Genomic DNA, 10530 nt, shown 5'->3' with positions numbered 1-10530 from the left:
TTTTAGGGGGAAAGAACACAAAGATATAAACTCAAAACGGGGTCCGGGGGCCTTGGAAGGTCTGAGGTGTAAGCTTTCTTGGGAACGGTGCTGTGGTGCCGCAGATGGAACCGCCCGCTGCAGGGGCTGGCGCCGTGGTGCAGCCTGCAGCGCTACCCGGCTCCCGTGAGTACCTGAGTGATAAGCAGCGTTTATTTTACTTGTACTTATTTGAAAGGCAGAGTTATAGAGAGAGAGAGAGGGAGAGACAGAGAGTGACGTCATCTATCATTGGTTCACTCCCCAGGTGGCCACGACAGCTGGGGCTGGGCCGGGCTGGGCCAGGCTGAAGCAGGAACCAGGAGCTTCTTCCGGGTCTCCCACGTAGGAGGCAGGGACCCGAGTACTTGGGCCATCCTCGGCTGCTTTCCCATAAGCAAGGGACTGAATTGGAAGTGGAGCAGCCAGGATTTGAACGGGCACCCATATGGGATGCCAGCATTGCAGGCGGTGTCTTAACCCACTGTACCACAACGCCCACCTATTTTTTTTTTTTTTTTAATTTGAAAGGCAGAGAGACAGAGACAGACAGAGCTCTTCTATCTTCTGGTGTACTACCCCAAATACCTACAACAACCAAGGCTGGGTCAGGCCAAAGCCTGGAGCCTGGAACTCAGTTCAAGTCTTTTATTTGGGTGACAGGGACCCAAGCACTTGAGCCATCGTCTGCTGCCACTCAGGATGCACGTTAGCAGGCAGCAGGATCAGAAGCAGAGCCAGGGCTGGATCTCGGGCACTCTGCTATGGGACGCACAGGTGTCCCGAGCCGTGCTGTAAATGCTATGCCAAATGCCCACACGGCCATGCCTACTCTGCAGTGGCAGGGGAGACGGGTGTTTGCCGGCCCCTCCCCGTCCCTGTCCTGTGCTAGTTTCTGAGGCTATGTGCATGTGTGCACTGCTGTCGTGTTGAGGAAAGCCAAGGCCGAAGAAGTAAAGGGGGAGCGTGGGCTGCACTCCAGGCTTGGCTTTCTGGGGGAAGAAGCTGCGAGGCCCACACACGCAGGACCCAGAGGCTGGGAATCGCTTCCCCACCGCCTCAGTGCTCCCCAAGACGGGAGAGGTAGGGGCAGGAACTGGGCTGCGAGCCGCCTGGGACTTGGAAACTGAGGCGCAGCACGATCACAGGCTGGTCAAGGTAGAGCTGGGAGGCGGGCCTAAGAGGAACTCATCCACGCACCAACCTCTGCCCTCAGGGGTTCCTTGGCTGGGCCTCTCTGGGAAGAGGGGCTTCCTTCCCAGCAGGGCGGCCCCTCTGCACTCTGCAAGCTTCCTCCCAGTCCTGGGAGGCAGCCCAGGCAGAGAAAGGGCTTTAGGGGTGGGGGGTGGGGCAGCGGGAGGGTGGACTGAGGTCCCCTGGGAGGGACTGAAGGTGTGAAGACCCCGGCTGGGTCCCCTCTGACTCTGAAGCAGCAGCCTTTGCCAGGGGGGTGTTTGCAGAGTGGGTTGGGAGGATGCTTGGTGCCTAGGGAGGTGGACCAGGGGACAATGGCCCACCAAGGGGGAGCTTATGGTTTCACACCTTCTCTAATCTCAGCTCTGGGCTGCCCACTTCCAGTCCCTAAGTCAATGGAGCTAACAGGCACAGAGCTACTCCCTGCCACCCCTCACACCCACAGCACAGGAAAGGGCCAGGGGGCAGGTCTTCGCTGCGTGCCCCCTCCTGACTGCCAGGGCACGAACGGACGGGTAGAATGAGAACAGATCTGGACTCCAGTTCTGGCTCAGCCGCTTGGTACCAACTTGGACTTGGGCAGGTGCTTAAGCCATCCCAACTTCAGTTTCCTCACCAGGAAAATGGGAGTCTTTATTCCTGCAGAGAGCGACATGGATACAGTTCCTGGGAGCTGTGTGTATGACGTGGTTATCCGTGTTCCTGGTTTCGGGATGGAAACGAGGCTTGTGCCCGCAATACTCGGCCCTGTGCCTGGCACACAGTGGGGACCAGCTGGCTCCTTACAGGCTATTCCACCCATGGATGGCCCCACACTGGGCACCCCTCTCCCTCCTAATTCCCAGCTGTCCAGAGGTTTCTTCAGTAGCCCCGAGGGTGGCTGTGGGTGAGAATGTGTCTTTCTTCCAGTGAATTCTCTGCTCTGGGAAGGTACTTCCTGCCTCCACGGGTCCCTGGGATCCCTGGTTGAGTTAATCGTATTAGCTCCCACCAGCTTCCCTGCATACCCAGCTGGCTATGTGCATCTCCCCAAGCTGCCTTTGAAGCCTGGGGCCCTTTGATGTGAGTGGGGGAGGCACCAGCCTGGGGATACGGCCAGCCAGTAGCCAGTGGCCAGTGGCCGGTGGGGAACAGGGTTTGGGGAGTTTGAGATGTAGTCTCCCCCCTCCAGCCTGAGCTACCCCAAGAATGCGTCTGGAGGTCAGACTGCTTGGGCCTCAATCCCAGCCCTGCTGGTACTAACTCTGTGGCCACAGGCAGCCCCCAGTATCTCTAAGCTGCACATCTCTTCTTTACAAAGCAGACAACAGAAGCACCTACTTTGTGGGTTTGGGGACAGGCAGAGAGAAAGAAAAAGAGAAAGAGACTATGCACTCCTTCCTATCCCACCTAACAGACTCCCGGGAAGGCTGAGGATTGCTGGGCCCTGCTTAGGCCAGGGTCTGCGAGACAGAACCAGGGGCCAGCGCTGTGGCATAGCGGGCAAAGCCGCCGCCTGCAGTGCCAGCACCCCATATGGACGCTGGTTTGATCCACTTCTGATCCAGCTCTCTGCTATGGCCTGGGAAAGCAGTAGAGGATGGACCAAGTGCTTGGGCCCCTGCACCCTTGTGGGAGACCCGGAGGAAGCTCCTGGCTCCTGGCTTCAGATCAGCCCAGCTCCAACCATTGCAGCCATTTGGGGAGTGAACCAATGGATGGAAGACCCATCTCTGTATCTCCCTCTCTCTGTCTGTAGCTCTGCCTCTCAAATAAATAAATAAATAAATCATTTTTTAAAAGTATTTATTTGTTTGAAAGGATGAATAAGACAGAGGGAAGGAAAGATCTTCCATCTGCTGGTTCACTCCCCAAATGGCTGCAACAGCCAGGGCTGGGCCAGGCTGAAGCCAGGAGCCAGGAGCTCCATCCGGGTCTCACGTGGTTGGCAGGGGCCCAAGCACCTGGGCGGTCATCTGCTGCTTCTCAAGTGCTTTAGCGGGGAGCTGGGTGGGAAGCAGAGCAGCCAGGAACAAGCGCCCAGATATGGGATGTGGGTGTCTCAGTGGTGCCCCCCCACGATGCCCATCCCTCGCTGTGACTAAGGACTTTCAAGCGCACTGGGAGCAAGCCTGCTGCAACCCTGGCAGCTCTTTAAGATTAGCGATTATTACCACTAAGCAGATTCGGGGACGCTGAGCTCACCGTGGACTTACGTCTCCGGGCACAGTCAGCGCCTGGCCGCGGTAAGCTGTTGCTAAGTGTTTGTTCTGGATTCCTGCACTTGCCTCTCTCTCTCTGCCTCTCTCTCACACACACACACACACACATTCACACACACACACACACACACACACACAGGCCCTTAGTTCAGTTACCAACTCCAGGTCAACCTCAACCCCAAGGATTCCTGGTGGAGGGGCAGGGGCAGGGGGAGGCAGGGGCAGAGTGGGCAGAGGGGGCTGGCTGGGCTGTGGGAATCTCTGAGAAGCTTCCGGGGTGGGAGGAGAGGGCATCCTCCTGGTGGTCCCTTTGTTTGTTTCACAAAACCTTCCCATTCTGCAGGGTTCCCAGGCCGGCCTGAGCCTTCACCTCCTGACCCTGTGGGAAGCAAGGCTGGGTCTGGGCTCCACCAGGAGGGGCTGGGGAGGGCAGCCTGGCTCCGCAGGGCCGAGGTGGAAGCGACGCACACACACACGTCAACCCTGCGTCCTGCTGGTGTGCATGCACGAGCGCCAGGAAGACACTCTCCCGCTGGTGAGAAGACCCTGGCAGGCCAGACAGACATCCCTCACCTTGTGCTCACGAGGGCCAGGACCCCAAAACCACAGGGAGCTGTGATCTGGGGGCTATGTCCTTTTGGTGACCACTGGACCAAGAAGGGGCGTCCTTGTCCTGGTCCCTTAGCTTTGCATCCCGAGGGCAGGCACAGAATGAGTTAAATGCATTCATTCAACAAATAGGGACCAAGCACTTGCATGTGTCAAGAACTGAATAAGGGGTAGGTACTTGGATCAGCAGTTAAGGGGCACATCTGAGGGCCTGGTTCCAGTCCTGGCTCCTCCACCTCCAGTCCAGCTTCCTGCTGATGCACACCCTGGGCGGGGGGCAGCAGATGATGGCTCCAGTACTTGGGTTCCTGTCACCCCAGTGGAGTTCTGGGCTCCCCGATTTTAGGGGCATTTGGGAAGTCAAACAGTGGATGACGGAAGATCTTTCTGTCTGTCTCTCCGTCTACCTTTCAAACAAAGTGAAAATAAATGAATTTTAAAAATTTCTTTAAAAAGAATTCTGCTGAGTCCTGGGGTCCAGAGCTGACTGGAGACTCTGCCTTGTAGCCCAGTGCAGGGGTGGGGGAGCAGAGAAAAAATAAAAAGCAGAGGCCGGCGCCGCGGCTCACTAGGCTAATCCTCCACCTTGCGGCGCCAGCACACCGGGTTCTAGTCCCGGTCGGGGCGCCGGATTCTGTCCCGGTTGCCCCACTTCCAGGCCAGCTCTCTGCTGTGGCCCCAGTGCTTGGGCCCTGTACCCCATGGGAGACCAGGAGAAGCACCTGGCTCCTGACCTCGGATCAGCGCGGTGTGCCGGCCGCAGCGCGCTGGCCGCGGCGGCCATTTGAGGGTGAACCAACGGCAAAAAGGATGACCTTTCTCTCTGTCTCTCTCTCTCTCTCTCTCTCATTGTCCACTCTGCCTGTCAAAAAAACAAACAAAACAAAACAAAAAAAAAAAACAGAACCACACAAAACGAGTTGAACCTGACCCCGGCCGCACTGTGGAGGAATCAAACAGCGTGATGTGGCAGAGAGCAGGGAGGTGTGGAAGGCCCGTCTGCGCAGGGCACGTCAGGAGTGGCAGTGCTGGGACATGGCAGTACCCAGTCTGGCTCCCCAATCAGGATGACTTGGGCCCCTCATAGCATTGCCCCCTGCTAGGTGCGCCACCTTGGGCAAGCTGCTCAAGCTCCCTGAACCTCAGTCTTCTCACCTGTAAAATGGGAATAACCCACAGCTTCATAGATTTGGAAGAAGAGGTAAATCAAATAATACAAGCGCACTTTCAAAACTGCAGGTTATTTCTGTCTCATCAAGGCTGGGCCAGGTCCCCACAAGTCCATAGTTCAGTCCCTGTGAAGGGGGACATGGGGCAGACATAAACTCTCACTTCCTAACTGATCCCACAGTGTCCTTCTCTCATCAGCATGTGGCCAGGGCTCAAATGCGTTTGTCATCAGCGTGGGACAACTGAGCGCAGTGAGTTCAGGAGGAGTGGAGACCGTGGCTCTCCAGAGAACAGTCCCTGCCTGAAAGCAGTAGCTGCTGCCCCACTTTGGGGAACTTGGCCGCGGTGAAATGAGGGCCCAGAACTTTCCATCGCCCAAATTAAATACACATATATGTCATGCAAAATCTCAGTAAGTTTCCTTATTGCTGATTTACTAAGGGCTTTTGAAAACCTGGGTGGTAGCCGGCACCGCGGCTCAGTAGGCTAATCCTCCGCCTTGCGGCGCCGGCACACCGGGTTCTAGTCCCGGTCGGGGCGCCATATTCTGTCCCAGTTGCCCCTCTTCCAGGCCAGCTCTCTGCTGTGGCCCGGGAGTGCAGTGGAGGATGGCCCAAGTACTTGGGCCCTGCACCCCATGGGAGACCAGGAGAAGAACCTGGCTCCTGCCATCAGATCAGCGCGGTGCGCCGGCCACAGCACGCCGGCCGCGGCGGCCATTAGAGGGTGAACCAATGGCAAAGGAAGACCTTTCTCTCTGTCTCTCTCTCTCTCTCACTGTCCACTCTGCTTGTCAAAAAAAAGAAAGAAAGGAAAGAAAGAAAGAAAGGAAAGAAAGAAAGAAAGGAAAGAAAGAAAGAAAGGAAAGAAAGAAAGAAAGGAAAGAAAGAAAGAAAGGAAAGAAAGAAAGAAAAGAAAGAAAGAAAGGAAAGAAAGAAAGAAAGGAAAGAAAGAAAGAAAGGAAAGAAAGAAAGAAAGGAAAGAAAGAAAGAAAGGAAAGAAAGAAAGAAAGGAAAGAAAGAAAGAAAGGAAAGAAAGAAAGAAAGGAAAGAAAGAAAGAAAGGAAAGAAAGAAAGAAAGGAAAGAAAGAAAGAAAGGAAAGAAAGAAAGAAAGGAAAGAAAGAAAGAAAGGAAAGAAAGAAAGAAAGGAAAGAAAGAAAGAAAGGAAAGAAAGAAAGAAAGGAAAGAAAGAAAGAAAGGAAAGAAAGAAAGAAAGAAAGAAAGAAAGAAAGAAAGGAAAGAAAGGAAAGAAAGAAAGAAAGAAAGAAAGAAAGAAAGAAAGAAAGAAAGAAAGAAAGAAAGAAAGAAAGAAAGAAAGAAAGAAAGAAAGAAAGAAAGAAAGAAAGAAAGAAAGAAAGAAAACCTGGGTGGAGCAGACAAGGCACCGCTTCCAGCTGAGGCCGGCTGCAGCCTCTGCTTCCTGAATGCCAGGCCCTAGGCTCAGCGCTCCGGAGAGACACAGACCAGGCACAGACTGGCGGCAAACCCCTAGGGCCTAGAGGACCTTGTCCGATACACAAAGGATGGCTGGGGTCAGAGCCTGAATGGGGAAAAGTGCCTGAGACCACGGGAGACCTCGTGGAAGACAAGACCCTTGGGTTGGAGTCTGTGTGAGTAGGGAGAGGTAAAGCCATTCAGGACAGAGGGCAGAGCTGGGAGCCTCGGGCACAGGCGTTTGGGATACAGAGCCTCAGAGGGGAGGGCTGAGGGCAGCAGGGCTGGGGGTACAGGCTCGGCTCTCTCTCCGTATCACAGTGAGCCACATGTGCCCAGCAGGCACCCAGGCGGTCCCTCAGCCCTGGATACCAGCCTCCAGAACCAACAGCGTGGGGCACTGCAGGTGGGAGCAGGGAGGCAGTGCTCTCCCGCCTGTCACCCACTGGGGTGCACGTGTTCACTCACGCTGCAGCTCTTGGCTGTGCTGGGTGATGGGCCAGTGGCTGGGGTTCCAGAGTGGGGAGTCACCGAAGGCAGTTTGAACAACTGCTCGCGGGTACTGAATCTCTGGGGAGGCCGGACAACCAGTCTGTAGAGGAGGGGGCTTTCAACTGTGTCTTGATGGAGGAGTAGGAGGCAAGCGGCAGGGACAGAGCAGGCGTGGGTGTCTGGGGGTGTCTGGGGACATGGCCTTGGCCCCTATGTGCTGCTCTAGGCCCTGGAGGCACACAAGGCAGCAGATACATGCCAGCTCACGACACTGCCACTCACAAATCCCAGGCTCCCCAGGCCGCCCTCCCTCGGTGTCTGCGGACAACGAACCCAGGGCCCCGACAGGTGCGGGCGCTCAGGTCCCTTAGGTGAAATGGTGTAGTGTTTGCAGTGAACCCACACATACCCATATACTTTATTTTCTGAATTTTATGTGAACTGTATTTACTTGAAAGGAGAACAGAGATCTCCCTTCTGCTGGTTCATTCCCTCAAATGCCTACAATGAAACAGGGGCTGGGCCAAGCCAAAGCCAGGGTCTTTGAAATAATACTTGAGCCATCACCTCTTACCTCCCAGGATGCGCAGCGGCAGGAAGCAGGAATCTGGAGCAGAGCTGGAACTCAGCACTCTGATGTGGGGTGCAGGTGTCGCCACTGCCTGGCCCTCCCAGATGCTTTAACATGTTTGTATAACTTCTTTGTGATTTTTCAGTTTTATTCCCACCATACAAGGTAAGATTTTCCTTGTCTTGCACTTTCACCTTTTTTTTTTTTTTAAAGATTTATTTATTTATTTATTTGAAAGAGTTACACAGAGAGAGAAGGAGAAGCAGATAGAGAAAGGTCTTCCATCTGCTGGTTCACTTCTCAATTGGCCGCAATGGCCGGAGCTGCGCTGATCCGAAGCCAAGAGCCAGGAGCTTCCTCCGGGTCTCCCACGTGGGTACAGGGGCCCAAGGACTTGGTCCATCTTCCACTGCTTTCCCAGGCCACAGCAGAGCGCTGGATTGGAAGTGGAGCAGCTGGGACTCGAACCGGTGCCCATATGGGATGCTGGCACTGCAGGCGGTGGCTTTACCTGCTACAGCACAGCGCCAACCCCCTCCCATATACTTTAACCCTCTCTAGATGACTTTTGACCATGACTGCCATGTGACCTTTAGGCAGAGTTGTACTGGATTTTTTAAGGGAAAATGACAAGGAAAAAGTACTACTCACGTTCAGTACAGATGAGGTGTTTTTCTCAGAATTTTCAGTCTGGAGCTGGTTGGATCCGCGGATGCAAAACTGCAGGTACTGCAGGCCTGCACAATGCCAGCCCCACACACTACACTCTATGCATTTACGACCTTCCTGGCAAGTGGATGTTGGTATTTCTCTCCCGTTGACAGCTGAGCAAGCTGAAGCTTCAAGATGCTGAGTGACCGGCCTGATGCACTCAGGCCCCAAGTGGTGGAGCAGGATCCACACTCTGCTTCCCGGGGCCCAAGCACGAGCCGTACTGCCCATTGCTGCTCATGGCAGGGAGGGGGCTGAATGCCCCGTGGAAAGCACTGGAGAACTTCAAGGGACTTTGCCCCCACCCCGCAGCCGCAGTCGGCTGGGACAGCCCTCAGGGGTTATCTCCCAGGTCAGGTAATCAGTGGGTCAGTCTGTCTGGGGCAGGGGAAGTGAGAAGTGTCACTCCCCGAAGGGCTCTTCTGGTGTTTTGCAGGAAACACATCCCGGACCAACTGACGTCCTTTAAAAATGAGACGTGTATTGGCCCCTGTGCTGAAGAGGCTCCGGAGACTCCGCTCCTACCAGAAAGTTCAGAGATTGATGAGCCTTGCCAGCTGCCCTTACTGGCCACAGAGAAATTCCAGAACCCCGCGCTCGGCCGTGGGCCAATACACATCAGAAATGAGCTCTGTCTGCAGTCCCAGGCCCTGGGAAATGCAAGACTTTGATGAGAATTGGTTTTTGGTTTTGGGGTTTTTTTTTTTTGGTATCTAAGTCGGAGGCCCATTTTCATCGCTCGTCTGTGAGGAAGCAATGGAGGAGAAAGGTGCGGGCCTGGGTGACAGCACACCTGCTCTTCCACTCTCAGCCCCCTCTGAGCGTCCACTCTCCTGTCCGCAGTGGGGCCCAGGACAGAACCAGCGCAACGATTACCAAGCGCCTGAGGCATCGGGCACTCAATAGACAAGAGCTATTGTTATCAGCAGTCATTCCCAATTAAAGGGTGATTGGGCACCTACTGTGGGCCACACAGTGCAGGGGGTGGGGAATGGATAAAGCTGATTTTCAGGAAGCTTCTGATCCAGCAGAGGAAGCTGATGAGTCATCATTTTGTTCCTTCCCCAGTCTTGGTGACTAAGGCTGCTCCCTGCTGAATGTCCCACTCACTGGGGAGATCTGGGTTCCGGGATGCACTTTGGACTCCTGTGCTGGACTTGTCTGTACTTCCCCCATGTTATAGCTGCTCATGGTGCCACGTCCTGGCCAGGGACTTCCACAGTCAGCATCATTCCATGAATGGTCCCATAGCCTGGAAGAGGGTGCCTTCAGCTTCTGGGGAGGAGTCTAAAGAAGGGGGCTGGGTTTGACCAACCTCTGCCTGCGAGCCTGCAGGCTGGGGAAGAGGGAAGACAACCAGGGAGGGCCCTAAGAATATCGCCAGTGCGCAATGCCCTGCGATGACATCAGGATCCACGCTCAGGGATGCGGCACGGGAGGACCCATCTCCAGCCGTGTTTTACTGGTGGTGAAACCACATAGCAACAGAACCAGCTAGAACCCTACCCACCCCCTCCCCCAGGTTCCCAAAGGCATCTGGTGAGTCCCTGGGGTGCTTGTTAAATATGTAGATGACCAAGTCCTCCCTTCAAATTCTCCTTCTGAAGACCTTGGGCGGGGCTCAGGAATCCGAAGTTTAACCAGACACCCTTGGTGAGGCTTATCTTCAGGCAAGTCCGGACACAGTGCCCTGCACTGGTTTATTTACTTAACGGAGATCCTTTGGGTCCCAATTATGATGCGTACTGGGGGAGAGTAGGAGGAACCAGAGAGCCCCACAGGGAATGAACAGGTGGCTGGGTGCACCACCAGGCCAGGGTACCCAGGTCGCCTGGTTATGGGGTGTGGCTCCTGCCAGCTGGCAGGGACAAGCCTCCTCCTGAGGGGAACACAGGCTTGGAGCTCCCGGCTGAGCCCGCTGAGCCGCCTCCCCTCTCTCACACCTGCTCAGGGAGGGGCTGTGGCTCTCTGGAGTTGGGAGAATCCTGGGATCCAGCTGAGGTGTGGGAAGCTCCAGGCCCTGTACCTGGCACATGGAAGTGTTCAGGACAGGTTCTGGAGCTGCCACGGTGCTCCTCTGGGCAGAAAAAGGAAAAGTGCACCAGGAGAAAAAGCCCTCTGGTGTTGAGG

This window comes from Oryctolagus cuniculus, chromosome 15 (assembly GCF_051225735.1).
Source record: "Oryctolagus cuniculus isolate XC-2025 breed Fujian yellow rabbit chromosome 15, ASM5122573v1, whole genome shotgun sequence".
Lineage (NCBI taxonomy): Eukaryota > Metazoa > Chordata > Mammalia > Lagomorpha > Leporidae > Oryctolagus > Oryctolagus cuniculus.
This window is presented reverse-complemented; position numbering follows the sequence as displayed.